General features: G+C 28.8%; 1 protein-coding gene across 19 annotated transcripts in view; it reads left to right on the forward strand.

The window, feature by feature from the left end:
* The first annotated feature begins 39 nt into the window (after nucleotides 1–39).
* The window catches only part of Phcl-1 (pH-sensitive chloride channel 1), a 235,531-nt gene continuing 219,416 nt past the window's right edge, over nucleotides 40–16,154 (forward strand). For 6 of the 19 annotated variants that reach the window (XM_072910071.1, XM_072910077.1, XM_072910078.1 and 3 more), the window contains exon 1: nucleotides 41–396. The gene's annotated coding sequence lies outside the window, so the exon portion shown is untranslated. Of the gene's footprint in view, nucleotides 397–1,656; nucleotides 1,744–14,320; nucleotides 14,396–16,154 lie in introns of all 19 variants that reach the window. The other 13 variants (XM_072910083.1, XM_072910084.1, XM_072910087.1 and 10 more) reach the window with 7 other exon arrangements.

The following is a 16,154-nucleotide window of genomic DNA, read 5'->3' on the forward strand; positions in this document are numbered from 1 at the left end:
GAGAGACTAGTGGCCTGCAGAAGCATCGGTGGCGACTAGTAATACCTATGCTCGAAGGGTGGCAGCGGTGTAGCGGAGCGTCGCGACGACCGAAACTACCCTCCTGTCAGTCTGAAAGTCGCCGCGTAAGCTTGTTGGCGAAATGCGACATATGTGTTAGGTTTGGTGTACTGTCATTGCCGTTGCTGTCGTAACCGTCGCCGCGTATACGTATACATATATGTGACAGAACATGTTAGCATATACGTGATTACATAATACGGGAATACAAACACGCGTGACCGTGTATCACGCCGACGTGAATTGCGCGAGTTGCGTCCACTTTTGTACGAAAGGATTTAGCTACGACGAGCAATAAACCGGGCGACAGAGCTGATTTACATTTGCCTACTCTCGGTGAGTTCCTTGAATGTATGCCAGAGATTTACTTATAGATAATATAAGCAACACGAAAACTGTCATTGAGGTATCATGAGTGTGTGAAAGAGGAAGAGAAAGAGAGAGAGAGAGAGAGAGAGAGAGAGAGAGAGAGAGAGAGAGAGAGAGAGAGAGAGAGAGATATGAAAGAGAAAAAAGCAAACTGAAAGATAAAAACCTGCAGATTCTATCCACTTTGTGTTAGTCTAAAATGTCTTCGTTAAAGTGCTTCGGTCTTCCCTTCACTGCTGCCCTCATTGCTGCTTCAAACTGGAGCACGATTACACAATATAACTTTCTTGTCAATATATAATATTTTCAATTAATATTCGCGAAAATATGTAGATGTTATAGCGTTAATCGCTAGCAAACATAATTAACATTAATGAAAGTATTGACTTTCTAGAAAATTGCTGAAGTGGTTATAAGTAAATAAGATAAATATCTAAAAACATTCACTTGCACAAATTCCTAATGAATGGCAAAATCGCGATTCTGTTAAAAAGCTTGCTTAAAAGAATGATTAAGATGCACATATATATTCGTGATAAAATGAAAAGCAATCACCAACGAAGACAAGATTTTTAGTTTCCATTTCTTACTATTGCAATGTGATACAAATTGACGAATATTGCTTCCATCTTCATTAACCAATTGAAATATCTAATTAAACAAAACAATAATATAATATAGTATACATAAAAATTTACAATATTAAAAAAAGATTATATTTTAAATATAAACCGGAATATTAAAATAATATAATGTGTTTATGTGTGTATACTGTATATTGGATAATTTGGTATATGTATATTTTGCTAAGAAAATGTTATTTTCAATTAGCTATAAAGACTACGATAAATTGAAATATTTTATAAAGAACTTATTATTAGGAAAAACTGTAATTATGTACACATAAATTATATCTTTCAAAATTTATTTAACAATTTTTAATTTATAATATTTTTTGCATTGTTTCTATTTCTTGCTTTTTTTAGATGCAGGATATAACGTAAAATGTGATGCTATTTTTGATATTTTAATATAAATTTGTTGAAATTAAACGAAATTTAATTTAAGCACACGTCAACTATTATGACTGCAACTTTATTGTATATGGGTTAACGTTTGTTTCATCTTTTCTCTGATTGTTTGTTTTTCTACCCTTGTTGCGTTATTGAAACGCGAATAACTTCGATGAGGAACTGTTTACCCAATTAACGTTTCATTATATGACAGGTTTCAACCTGTAATATCCTGTTGACAGACCGTTCACAGTTATACGAGGACACGCAGAGTACGGAAAATGTAGAAGTATATAAGAAGGTATATATCAATGAAAAATGTTTTTTACTTATGATTTAAAAGATATGCTTCCGATTGATCATAGATATTTTCAATTTTTATGTTCGAACGAAGAAATATTTTTGAAGGATATTCGCGACAGTCATTTATTAATTAAAATAATACAAAAAATGTTTCGATTATGACGTACTTTCATTCAATTAAACATAGAAATGTTTTTTGCGACATTATAAGCGGAATTATATAAGCGGTTTGTATTATATATAATTTATAAATTTAAGACTATATATATATATATATATATATATATATTTCACAAATTAAATTTTAGAAACCCTACTGAATAATGAAATATTAGTAAACTACACTTGAGTTTAAAAATTAAAAGCTTTCTTGGGATATCATTAGTGACGTTGGTTCGTTAATTTGTTTTTATATTAAGTTGTTTGTCTAAGAAATTTTTGTTTGAAATTTTAAAGATGAATCCAAAGAAATGGTTTTAAGTTTAATGTAAAAATAAAATGCAAATGTGTGTTGCTTACTTTTAGAATTCTCAATTGAACAATCGCTATATAATCGCAGGAAATATGAAAAGTGGGTTAGTGGTGAAACAACGGTTGAAAGCAGGGGAAATAAAGTTCATGCTCGTAACAAGGCAACATCGAAGAGAAGAAGGGGAATGTACGCACACCATCTGAATTATGAGCGAATATCGATTTCTTACTGCACGATTCGTATTTTATCGAGAGCTGCGCACAAAAATAACCTTCGATATTTTTCGTTATCTACTTTCATGTCATTTTTAACTAGCGGCATTGACAATGAGTAAATTACAACTGGCATTTATTCTTGTAACATTTACAATTATTAATTATGTATATATTTTTCCAAGCAATAATCAATATTAAGTAAAATATGAAATTCTAATAAATAATATAAAAACAAAAAAGAAAACGGACTAATGAGAATGAAGCCCAGATAACTGGGCATGAGTAATTATCTTTAAAAAAAATATTTTTAGTTATCTAGAATTAATTATTTAGATTTAATTATCCATTTTCAGTTCCTTTTCGAGTAAGTAATATCTTCTAGCAAATAATATATAAAATTGTGTACGTGCTCCGAGCAATCTCAACGATCTCCGTGTATAAATAAAGAAATTTTTTTGAAGATAATTATTTGCGCCTTGTTTTCTGCGCTTAGATTTCATTAACCCATATCCTTTTTATTTTTATAATCATTATTAATCATTGTATAATCAAATATTCGTCAAACTATTACCAACTTGTTTTTCTAAACTACTCATAATAGAATTAATATTTATAATTAAAAATTGAGTATATTTTTCGTTGTTAAAGAGTGTGGTTTACTCATGGATTTTTCCAGATATATTTTGCAAAAGAGCAATCCTTTTTAAGAACGATTCATGCGATTTAAGAAAGCGATAAAGCGGGATAAACAGTATGTGTAATCACCTTTTTGATCATATTACATTTTGAATTATTGCGGAAAGTTATTTCATTAATCGAAACAAATGGTGAGAAGTATATAAGTATTTGGACGTAATAATATCGCTCAGGACATATGTATAATTCAATTTTACATGAATAGATATCTTTTAATACATACGTGATATTATTAAGATCTGTAATATATTTTTCTCCTTAGAATAATTATGTGATATTTGCACACATTAATAATGTACGCAAATATATAATTGGACATTATGCTTGCCGCGGTATTTACATTGTTGTAAAAAGTCGATTAATTAGCTTTGTATACTCATTACTTTCTCTAACAACATAAGCACATAGTAATTCTCAATAATCATGGATAAATGGGTAATTCTCAATAATCATGGATAAATATATATAAATATATTATTCACAGAAATTTTGACTTAATGTTATATTAAATATTTGATTTAATGAGAGTTTTATGTTTATATACAGAAATAAAGGCCGGATTAAAAACTAATAAAATAATTTAAAAAAATATATAAATTTTTTTCATATAAATTTCTCAAATTTTATGTGCATTTACTGACAATGAGTGTAATATTTTGCATACCATTTTTTGCAAATAATTTTATTTTCACCTGTGCGCGCGCGCATATGTGTGTGTGTTTACTTATAAATTTATATACATATATATACATTGTAGTTATACACATATAATTTTTATATGTATAAGTAATACATCCAAGTAATAAAACAGGCGTGTGATGGGTTGCACTGGCTCAGACATACGGTAGCAATCATCTATCCGTGGCAGTAGCTGTCGTACTTTGTACGGTATTCACATCTTTCAGCCCGAAAAAATGATTGTTTATAAACAATATTCTTACGGACTCGAAAAATATGTGAGGCACGAGTGGCTAAATTGAAAATCGAAGAGACCTTTTGCTTTCTTGGTAACTGCTTTTACTATTTGAGCTATTCAGATCTCCTGGTTAATGCTATTTTACACACAGTAATTAAAGTAATATGACTCCAGAGAGAGCAAATGGCGGCTGAGTCCAGTGGGTTTGTCACAGCTAGTTCATCGCGACTGACTGCTGCCTATGAATGCAGCACTTATACTGGCAGGACAGAGAAGTTCGTACTATGGATAACTACAGCGTGACTCCAGAGCGATGCGTTTAGTATCTCACTCGTCAGTGTTGATAGCTGGACTATAAATGTTAGACCAAGATCACCCCACAAGCCTCTCTAAAGAATACAAACATTCCCCATTATTTCCTGAACAACGGTACTCTTAGGAGTAAGTGAATAATGCTTAGCCGGCTTTCATATATATATATATATATATATATATATATATATGTGTATATATATATATATATATATATATATATACACACACACACACACACACGCACACACACACGCACACGCACACACATAAACACAAACACAAACACAGGTTGTTCAACAACAGGTGGAACAAAATTTAAGGAGTGATTCTATATAAAATAACAAAAATGAAGAATAACAAAATTATGATAGAGGTTTCGTTTTTTAGTTATAAATATTTGAAAATTTGCATGAAAGATGCCCGAAGCATGGTAATCCACAAAATTTTTGGCATGCATAGACTACATCGACCGAATCGCTCTCAAAATACTTTGTGACGCAAAAGTATGCAGCAAACTGTCGAGCTTTAGATACCTTTTACACGAACTTTTAAATATTTATAACTAAGAAAAGGAAGCCTTCATAACAATTTTGTTATTGTTGATGTTTGTCTTATTTTGTGTAGAATCACTTCTTAAATTTTGTTTCACCTATTGGCAACCACCCTGTATATGGAAGGCGACTAAAAATATATAAACAATATGTAGAAGCCGACTAAGCATTATTCGCCCACTTTAAAAAGTATCGTTGTTATGCATTGTGTGTATATATATATATATACACACAATGCATAACAACGATATGTATAACGTATATATATATATATGTATATATACATTATATATTCTAAAAAGTTTGGAAAAAGTTTATTTTAGAGTTTTTTATTTTTTAAAATAGAGGTTTTTGTATTGTTCTCTGAATCATTTGGGTTAACAACGTTAAAGCGAATCAGAATACGTTCATTTGTAGTACGTGAACTTTTGACCTCGTCCTCCGTTTTACGTCATTAAATTGTTGCGTATATTTCTCAAAATTATTTCTACTTGCTTTTTATTAATTTTCATGATATTCAAAGTAGAAATATTTTGACTTTTTTGAAAAAAGTTATAGAAATTTGAATGATATTTGCATAACTTTTGTAGAAGATCAAAAATTCGAAAAATAAATTTATGATAATTTCAAGAATTTACAAAACAGAAGTAAGAAAAAACTGCAGTTAGGAAAGAAACTTATTCTTTAATTTACTATTCATTATTCGCTAATATTAATAGAAGAGACACACTGTATTTTTAAATATTATTTTTTTCTTGTAAATTTCTTTTAACATACGTTTGCCTAAGATATAATATGTAATAAATATATTATATAATGCATATCAATAATAGTATTAACAAATGTATTAATGCTATTATTGCATATAATAATTTCAATCATCTATTCATATTCATAATCAATATATTTATTATATAATAATAAATCATATAATGAATATATTATTTTATATAATAATAATATTGATATATTATAAAATAAAAACTCAATATTTAACATTAAATATGTAGAGCAAACATTAGATACGAAAAGAAAATCACTATCAATTCTAATAAGAAGAAACGTTAAAACTTTTTTTTACGTTTTTACTTCGATCGGATCAATCGGCCTTGCTAGAATCGATCGTTAATTTCGTCCCGACTAACTGCTCTAAAAATAATTTATTGATTTCATTTTATTAGAATGCGTTCTGACTGTGTATCGCTTATTTTTTGTAAACTGAGATCATTTGCTCCGTTTGTCGAACTTTGTCTGATTGATTATTAGAATATTTGATAACTGTATATTTAATACACCAAGAAAAGATATATATTGTATTGTTAGTTTAGATATCAAAATGGAAAAGAAGCATTGGCAAATGTTTAACTTACAAATGTCGGATTGTTTTCATTTTACAAATGTTACAGAGTATATTTCTGAGTAATACACCGTTTGAATTTTTTGGTGTTTGGTTCCTGAGATATTTTGAAGTATTATAATTTTAGTAGTTACTTGTATCAGCTTTTCATTATATTTTACGTGTGTTATATTTTTGTGTTTACATTTGATCGCCACGATTTCACTGTCTTTATCTTTTTCATTGTATTCATTGTATTGTGTTTACATTTGTAGTAAAATTGCATAAAAAGTTTACTTTATCGACTTTATCGTCACTTATTGTTTGATATGTTGTAGAGAAAGTTGTTCTGAATAATTCCCCGGAAGAATCAAATAAGGACGGCATTGGTTTAGGAGATATAACAAAAACATTAGTTTCATAAGTTTAATGCTTTTCCTTAGATATATTATAAACTAATATTATAAACAATGTAGTTTTATCAATATTTTAAGTCTTAAATGCGGGATGGAGCTCTCCCTCTACTCACTTCGAAAGAAATAATCTAACCTAATCTATTTTTAGTTTAATATTAAAAAACGGAAATAGTTTAGGTTATGTTATTTATTTTGAATTGGGAGTGCAAGAGAAGAAAGTTTCATGTTGAGGCTAAATCTCTTTATGTAAAAATATTTTTATAATATTTCAAAATCACATATCAGATACAAAAAGAGAGCTGTACAAAATTCAAACGGTATATTGCTCAGGAATGTACACGCAACGGCAGAAATGGTGTCCATCGGCAACTTCAGGATTACACGCATACACATGAAGTTAGTGCATATGTATACGTATGATTTCTGTTGTATGTGTGTAACGCTGAAGTTGTCGACGGACACCATTTCTGCCGGTACCCGTCACACAACGGTAGAAATGGTGTCCGTCGGCAACTTCAGGATCACACGCATACACATGCAGTTAGTACATATGTATACGTATGATTTCTGTTGTATGTGTGTAACGCTGAAGTTGTCGACGGACACCATTTCTGCTGGTACCCGTACATATGTAAAAATGAAAACAATCCATTGCAACGTTAAACATACAATTGTAACGTTAAGTATTTGGCGTAGGTCCATGATCGACATTATTAGACATTATTAGTGTACTATAACTTGTACATATGCTAATATTTCTCGGAGATATTTATAAATTAATAAAATTTAGTGGAAATAAGTCGGAAAATTTCATCCGAATTCTCTTAAAAGTTATGTATTTTTACTAAAGTGCATAGTAAAATTAATCAAACATTTTATATTTTATTATTGTGATAGATATTATTATTTTTATCGTGATAAATATTAATCAAAAACATTCTCATAAAATTTCTTTTATACCATAATGTCCCACGTTTATACCATATTGTCCCACATGATTCTCAGAGTAAATTCTAAGAGAAAATTCTTTCATCTGTGTGCGTGAGCGTATTCGTCAAAGTCGATACAATTTCTAATAGAAAAAAAATTCGTTTATTATTCGGCGTGTCACGGTGTGTCAACGTCTCGTTGCGAGTCTACTCCAGTCATATACAATTATCCCTCAGAAGACATCAAACATTTCTATTAAGTAAGAATGAGAGAGAGAGAGAGAGAGAGAGAGAGAGAGAGAGAGAGAGAGAGAGAGAGAGAGAGAGAGAGAGAGTACATACACATGCGTATAGATAACAGCTAAACGCAGCGAGCGCCTCGCGTAATCGCCCGCGTCAGATAATGAGTTGCGCCGTTCCTGCCTACCGCCCGTACGCATGCATAATTCGCTACCTATTTTCTTTTATAACTTAAAAACTAAGCTTCGGATAAAATTTTGCCAAAGGAAAAATCATCTTAGAATTCATTTAGGAGTACGACATTTCAAGGACAAACGGTTATTTTAAATCACCCTGTATACGGTATAACATGTTGGGAAACTTAGCTAGTTCAATAAGTGAATAGCGCATTATGATCCTATTTATAAATATCAGGAAATTGTATTCTCTATTTCTCTTTTTTTTCTTTCATTACATAGAGACGCATATATAAATAATATTACTTATATGATATTATATCCGACTATAACAACTCGATATATAATTAAAATGCATTTTCTATAATATTTTTTATTACTACGTGACGTCACCTAGGTCTATGTAAAATGTAGAATTTACACTCGTTCACTATTTTTTAAACTTCTACGAAATAATTTTGTTAATAATAGAAAGTTAAATCTAGTTCTCTCGATTTTTTCGCTGCTCTCGCCGCCGATTCAGATCGTAATTTTTTTTACTAAGTTTTGATATTAAAATGATAGTTTTAGAAACAATTTTTTTATCTATTTCTTCGTTTAATTAAATATTTAAAAGAGTTTCTGTCTTTCAATTTAATAGGAGAGAACAAATTTAATTAAAATAGGACAAGCAGAATTGGACTAATAAGAGTTGAGTACGAGATAAATAGTGCGGAAATAGAATAAAATTCCTAATTATTATTAGGCAAAATTATTAAGATGGTTCGGTCTTGTTTCAGATCAGCCTCAGTTATTACAATAAATTAACAAAACTACAATAAATTAACAAAAAATCATATATTTTGCGGAATAATGCGATATTTTAAGTTATAATAAACCTCTCTTATAAGAAATTTCTCATCAATTTCAACCGTTAAAAAACCAATACAAACACAATGTGCATTCCATTTTTATATATTATCTATAAATCAATATGTTAAGTAGATATTTTAAAAAAAATTAATAAACGTAGAAGTTATTCACTGATCATAAAATCGCAAGACGCACGTGAACGAAATGCATTCGTTAGATGACACGTTGTGAATTATCGTTAAAATATAAAATAACGTTAAATGATAATAAAACAATGGTAAACGCATGGTAAACAGTATAACATGATAAATTGGGACAAGTCTCAATTATCGGTGAGATTATGGCCCGAAGTCTGAAGTATGGACTGAAACCTTTTAATAAGTTCTAATAACCATTATATGATGTTCTAATAATCATTAGAAGTTTTATATATTTCCACGCTATTTACGCATTTGGCTTTTATTAACCAATGTTATTTATCTTATTTTATAATATTCAAGATCTTACTTCATTTTGTTAGTAAACTTAATTAATTAATGGAAATTGAATTAATAAAGTCAAAGTCAGGAAGAAATAGATGTCGAATTAATAAAATTGAAGTTGGAAAAAAATTAAATTTCTTCATATACAGAGCTGTCATCCAGAAATCGAAAGATTTTTGGGTTCGATTTCAGTTCTAGCGCCTTCGTTTTAATATTTTTCTTTAGAGATACAAAAGGGATACGATTTTATTAAAATTAAAATCTTAAATTAAGATTTATTTATTTACATATTATATACATATTATATATATTAGCTTTATACATAAGTTTTTACACCATGTCAAAGTTGTGATCATTGTAGAGGTTTTAATACTTTTTTTATTTTATTATTTGTTTCTTCATTCTTTTATTTCTTATGATTTTTAATTTTTATTAGATTTTTATTTTTAAATTTTCACATATTAAGTACTACGATTGCGACTTTTAAACTTCTTGTGATAATGATTGTTCAGAATTCGACAGTTTTTTCTTCATCTTCATCTCTATTCTGAATTGTGAGCAATCATTATCAGAAGCAAAAAAATCAAAATCATAATATTTAATATGTCTAAAGATTAAAAATAAAAAAATCGTAAAAACATTAAAAAACAAAATAAAAAAGAAATAATAAAATGAAGAAAAAATATATTTAAACTTTTACAATGATCACAACTTTGACGTAGTGTAGAAACTTTTGTAGATAACTAATAGTCAATCACCTATTGTTATGAGCACTCATATATCAGAAGTAATAAAAAAATTATTACTAAAATTTTTTCATTGTGAGGTGTATTTACCTTCACCTTAAAGATAACATGTAGTAAAATGACGTTAATATGATGAGCAGTACAATCAACAAAAATATTTTACAATATTAAATATTACAATACTTATTAGTCTTGAAAAAGGTTTAGGTACCATAGTGATATACCTAGATTAATAATTAATTTTGGATTAATGGATTTTTTCTCATCTAATGGTTATTTTTGACATTCCTAATAATATACAACAATATAAAGAAAATTATTATTTAAAAATCCTAGGGACTAAAAAATATTCTTATTAACTCATCTCTTTTGCGGTTAAAATTACAAAAAATCATTATTTTAATATATGTTATTGTATTACAACTATAGTTGGAGAAACCTTATTGCAATAAAAATTAAGTTGTTAGGGTTTTTAGCCCTTAAAAAGAACAAGTTGTACGACTATGGTTAAAATATTCATGGCTAAATATACGGTTTATTACAATTTATATTAATTATTAATCATTGAAAATTTATATTCAATAGTTTTCAATTATGTTTATTTCAACTTAAGAATGTTTTAGATAACTGAATACAAATCTAATATCAATAAAATTGACAAATTCAAATGGTATATTTGCATGTATATGTAAATTTTTGTAAAAAACCGAACATTTTTTTATTTTGACATATATATTAGTAGTATATTATGACAGATGGAAACTAGTGCAGTCCTTGCAGTTGTCATCTAGCTCTATTAAGTGCCTCTGTGACCTCCTTGTTTGAGAGTGCCAATAATTTGAGCCCAGCATTTTCTGCTTTGTGGATCATTGACACTCCCACTATTTTGCATGATTCTTAATCCTTCTGTTATTGGAAGGTTTTGAAAGCTGCTTGCTAATAATTTGAACCCAGTATTTTCTGCTAGGCTTTGTGGATTATTAGCATCCCCACTATTTTGCCTGGTTCTTAGTCCTTCTGTTGTTGGAAGGTGATGTCCCGCAACATATACCTGCAGAGTGCGTCTTATCTGCAGCCATATGGGACCTACAGTTTTTAATACCGGTTCCGAACGGCCTAGTTAGAGGGAGTTTTGTGGCAAGATACTCTCGGTGGGTTGCCACTGCCTTCCGAGAGGTAGTGATCGAATAAAATCGAACAAATTCGATATTTCTGATCGGATTTAAACTAGGGATCTTTAGTACAGGGAGCAGACGCACAACTCACTGCGTCAGAATCGCACACTTGACATTTATATTAATTCTGTATAAGATTTTAATATTATCAGATTTATATTCAGCGATCTAAAAAATTAAGTTTAAATAAATTGAGCTTAAATAATTAAAAACTATTTGATAACTTGTCAATGGCCTAATATGTTGCAATAGACTATATTTAATTATAAATATTTTATTAATTATATGTATAGTCGACATAAATTTCTTTTAAAGAGTTGTTGAAAGTTATAATATAATTTAAGTTTGTGACTGCAAATATAATACAAATTATAATATTAAAAATATAAAAAAACATTTTGTCTTTTTAAATGAAAATATTTTTGGAATAAGAAATATGCCGAAATAAATAAATATATAATATAATAACGTTAACGGCGGCGGTTTTGAAATTTTTTTCAAATTTTAGTAGAGAAAAAAAACTTTTAAATGTTTCTTTTTCTCTTGCTAACACTTACAATTAGTAAAAGTTAATGTAGTGTCAGTGTACTGAAAACCAATTTTTTAACATTAATTTACTTTATTTTCCATTTTTTCTTATTGAAATTAAGCAATTTCACAATTTCTTGTACATTTTGTCCCATAAAAACATAATGACCGCCATGAAAAAATTCTTATAGCTATTCGGCAATTTTTTGTCAAATTCAGTGTACTTTATTGTCAGGCTTGGGGAAGTTAATTTTTTTTTTAACTAAGTTAAGTTGAAAGTTAATTGGCAATAAATTAAATAAGTTAACATTTAAAGTTAAAAACAAAAACTAACTTAGTTAAAAGTTAAGTTAAAAAGTTAAAAATTAAAGTTAAAAGTTAACGTTAATTATATAAAACTACATTTTTTGCATAATTAATCTTTTAATTGATATTTTAATTTAGGCTATAATAAAAAGATATATAAAAAAGTAGAAAATATATTTTTCTTTTTTATAAATTATAAAAGACTATCTTTTTATTATTTTTTATTTTTCTTTATATATTATTAATTGGAATTTTAAATAGAGTTCTTCTAAAGTCCCTAATTTATTTCTTTCCCAAGCATTCTAATAATTCTTTATCTAATAACAATTCGACATATAAACAAATAAAATAGCTTTAATATATATATATAGAAAAAATAAATTTATTATGATTATACTATATGATTATATATGATTATATCCGAAAGAATGACCCCAAAAATCGCTTGTTTTTTCACCCTTGAATTCGGACTTAAATTTGATGCTAAATAACAGTTTATAATGTACTTTAAAACTGCATAATTAGATTTTTCAAAGATTGAGGGGGGGAGGGAAGATTTCGAAAAATCTGATACTGTAGTTTTAAACTACATTAACAATCATAAAACTTTTATTGGAAACGTTTTCTTATATCTCTTACCGTTTCGACGGTATTTGCTCAGAAATATAAAAATCAATTTTTCTCAAGAGTGTGTTTCACCTCCTTAACGGCTGAAAAAGCACGTATAAAAAAATACGTGTCTCCTATTTCGACCTAGGCTATAACAAAGCGCATTAAAATCGGAGCAGGATATTTCTATACCTTTCCTTGTTAGTTGGTGCATAATGACAACTTTGACCCCTCATATCTCAGCAATAAAAAATGGGTTTAATTTGAAAATCTCAGAGAATTAATGTTTCATGATAAACTATTATTTAGCATCAAGTCCGAATTCAAGAATGAAAAAACAAGTGATTTCTGGCCTGTTTTTGGGGTCACTTTTTGGCGTGATCTGACCATATGTAATATAATTTGTCCATATATAATTAAATCTGAAAATCGACGCGATATGATTTGATCATATGTAATAATATCCAAAATTTGTCGTGATATGATCTTATCGTTGTATAATTACATTCGGCTAGATTTGTTTTTATATATAATCAGGTTGAATCAAATATGATTATATAAAGATATGGTGTTATATGTATAAGATAATATGGAGCAATTTTCGAATATTGTTATATATGATCATATAAAATTACATATGTTATCAAATCTTTTTATATGTGAATTTTACTTTTTTCTTGTCCACGTTTTACTATACATTGTTTTATAGCTTCCGATGATAGTAAAAAAGAGATTAAAACGTAGAACCTTGAACAATTAATAAATTGCATTGAAAGAAAAAAAATTAACTTCCGCTTTAATTATCACGCTTCGTTCCCATTTCTTATGTTTGTGGACATTCCATCAGAGTCTTCAGCTTCAGTTTCGTTATAATTTTAACAAAGCGCATCTTTTCAATTATCTTTCGCAAAAAAGAAAATATAACTTTCCTCTTTCTTTTAGGATTCCTTTTCCACCATCAAATATTTGATCAACAGTTGCAAGAGGATGTCACATCAATTATTATATGATATTTTCATATGTTTGATCGAAAATTTCTTTAATCATTTAATAAAATTTAAATTTTTATTGTAAGTATATTCCGATAAATTTTCGTGCAATATTTTCTCACATAAGATATTCCTTGTTAAATAAGGAAATAAAAGAAAATTTATAATATGCCAATTGAGTATCAGGTTTGTTACGTGTTTTGCATTGTCTTTGAATTGTATTTTCCTGATGTCCTGACTAGCGTTTGAAGTTTTCTGATACATAAGCGCACCTCTATCCATAGTTGGTATAGAAACTTTTATCGGTATATGTCAAACTGTCAGAGACGTCCCTATAGGAGCAGTTTCCGGTCTATTAAAGACCGCATTTTGCATACATATATTGAATGTAAAATAAAAATCAGCTTTGCAAAAGCGAAAGTAAAATCAAATTTTCAATTATTTATTAATTTTTACACATTTAAGAAATTTAGTGTGTGAATAAAATGTAATATTTTTATTAAACGTGTAAATCTTCTTACGTATATTACTTTTTTCAACAATATTGGAAGTAATTTTTATTGATGGATGTATATAAAAGTGACATAAAAACGATGCCAACCAATTGATTTTTCTTTCTGTAATAGGTACAACATAGCGCACTGTCTCTATAACGTCATCAGATAAACACAGCGCCTGCTTCTTTCGCATTCAATATCAATGTACGTATCAGTTCCTGAATAAGATCAATTTTTGAATAAAATTATGCACTTTTATTGATACTAAGCTTTTTTAAATCATATCTTAAAAAATACAAATTTATAAGATAAAGCAAAATATCTAGATTTTGATAACAAAAACGTTTTATACAATATATGAAATATTAAAGACATTTAAAAAACTTGTTTTGAAAAAATATTTAAACTGAAAAGGTTTTTTTTAAATGTGATTAATATTCCATGTGCAAAATGTTTTTCTCATCAAAATGTAGTTATTTTGCTATATTTTATAAATATATTTTTTAAGATAAAGATTGAAAGAAGCTTAATATCAATAAAAATGCGTTTTTATTTAAATCGATCTTGTGCAGGACATACGTCTATTTTATTATTGTCTTGAGATTGAATCAACCGAGGTCAAGCTGGTCACCTATCTACTGACGTCAATCTGACAGTCCACATACTGTCTGTTCATTGTCTTCAGAAAATTGGATTTAGCCGTGAAAGAGTGGGAGCGGCCTCAATTTTGAGAAAGAGACAGTTATATCCTTTGAATACTCTTTCTGTATTGTAACGTTAATTGGCTACTGCAAAAAACTCTTTACGTAAAACCCTTTCATAAACATCGTTCGAAAATCTCTTTGAGATAGTTTTTGAGAAACAAGAATAGTTTACCATATTTATATTCTTGCACATAATGACTAATATCACTACTAATAAAACTGATTGTGCTACTCAGCATTATTAAAGTTAATTGAGGCAAATATTTTTAGTAACAATTAGTACATATATTAAAACAAGACAGGTAGACCTACACACTATCTGCTTCCTTTTCTCAAGTCTATATATAGGCTCTCTACCTCATATTTTTATGTGGCTCTAGTATGTATAGAGTTTAATGTGGTTATTAGTTATTATACAAGATTTCTCAAAATGACCGTATCACCTCTCGGGTGCAGGTAGAGCGGGTTAAATTGAATAGAAAAGTCCTCTACCATTTTGCGATTTTTGCAATAATTATTGAGAAATTAATTTATAAAGATCGGCAAATTTGACGCGAGTATCAGCGCGCAGCGAGAAGGACGGCCCACCGCTAGGGCAGTCGCTAATTAATAATCACTAATCTGTTGTTCTTATCAACACTTCGTCTATACCCCTGGTAACCGTGAGGCACTGGCTGTCTGTTTACGTTGCGCACCCTTAGCAACCAGCCTAGCGATGGGCCGTCCTTCTCGCGGCGCGCTGATACTCGCGCCGGATTTGCCAATCTTTATAAATTAATTTCTCAATAATCATTGCAAAAATTGCAAAATGATAGACAACTTTTTGATTCAATTTAATCCGCTCTACCTGCAGCCGAGAGGAGATACAGTCATTTTGAGACATCCTTGTATACTATATTACTTTACTTATTTTTTCTCTTTTTTTTTTAGGGGGAATTTGTGCGTGCGTGCGTGCGTGCGTGCGTGTGTGTGTGTGAACGGAATCAGGAACTTACTAATGGTAATCTTTAGAGAATTTTGAGACTGAAAGAATTTTTACCCAGTATTTCCGAAAAAAGTCTTTAGAATAAATTAAATATTAGAAAAGAAAATAGATGATAAAATATTATCATTTTTTAAATACACTGCGATTGTATTGGAATATAATTTTAATTTAAATTTTAATGAGATAAAAATATATAATATTAAAAATTAAAAGAAGCATGATAAAAAAATTACCAGAGAAGTGTATATAATATAGAAATGACTATCTTGGTATT

The sequence above is a fragment of the Anoplolepis gracilipes genome, unplaced genomic scaffold (genome assembly GCF_047496725.1).
Source record: "Anoplolepis gracilipes unplaced genomic scaffold, ASM4749672v1 Contig19, whole genome shotgun sequence".
Taxonomy (NCBI): Eukaryota; Metazoa; Arthropoda; class Insecta; order Hymenoptera; family Formicidae; genus Anoplolepis; species Anoplolepis gracilipes.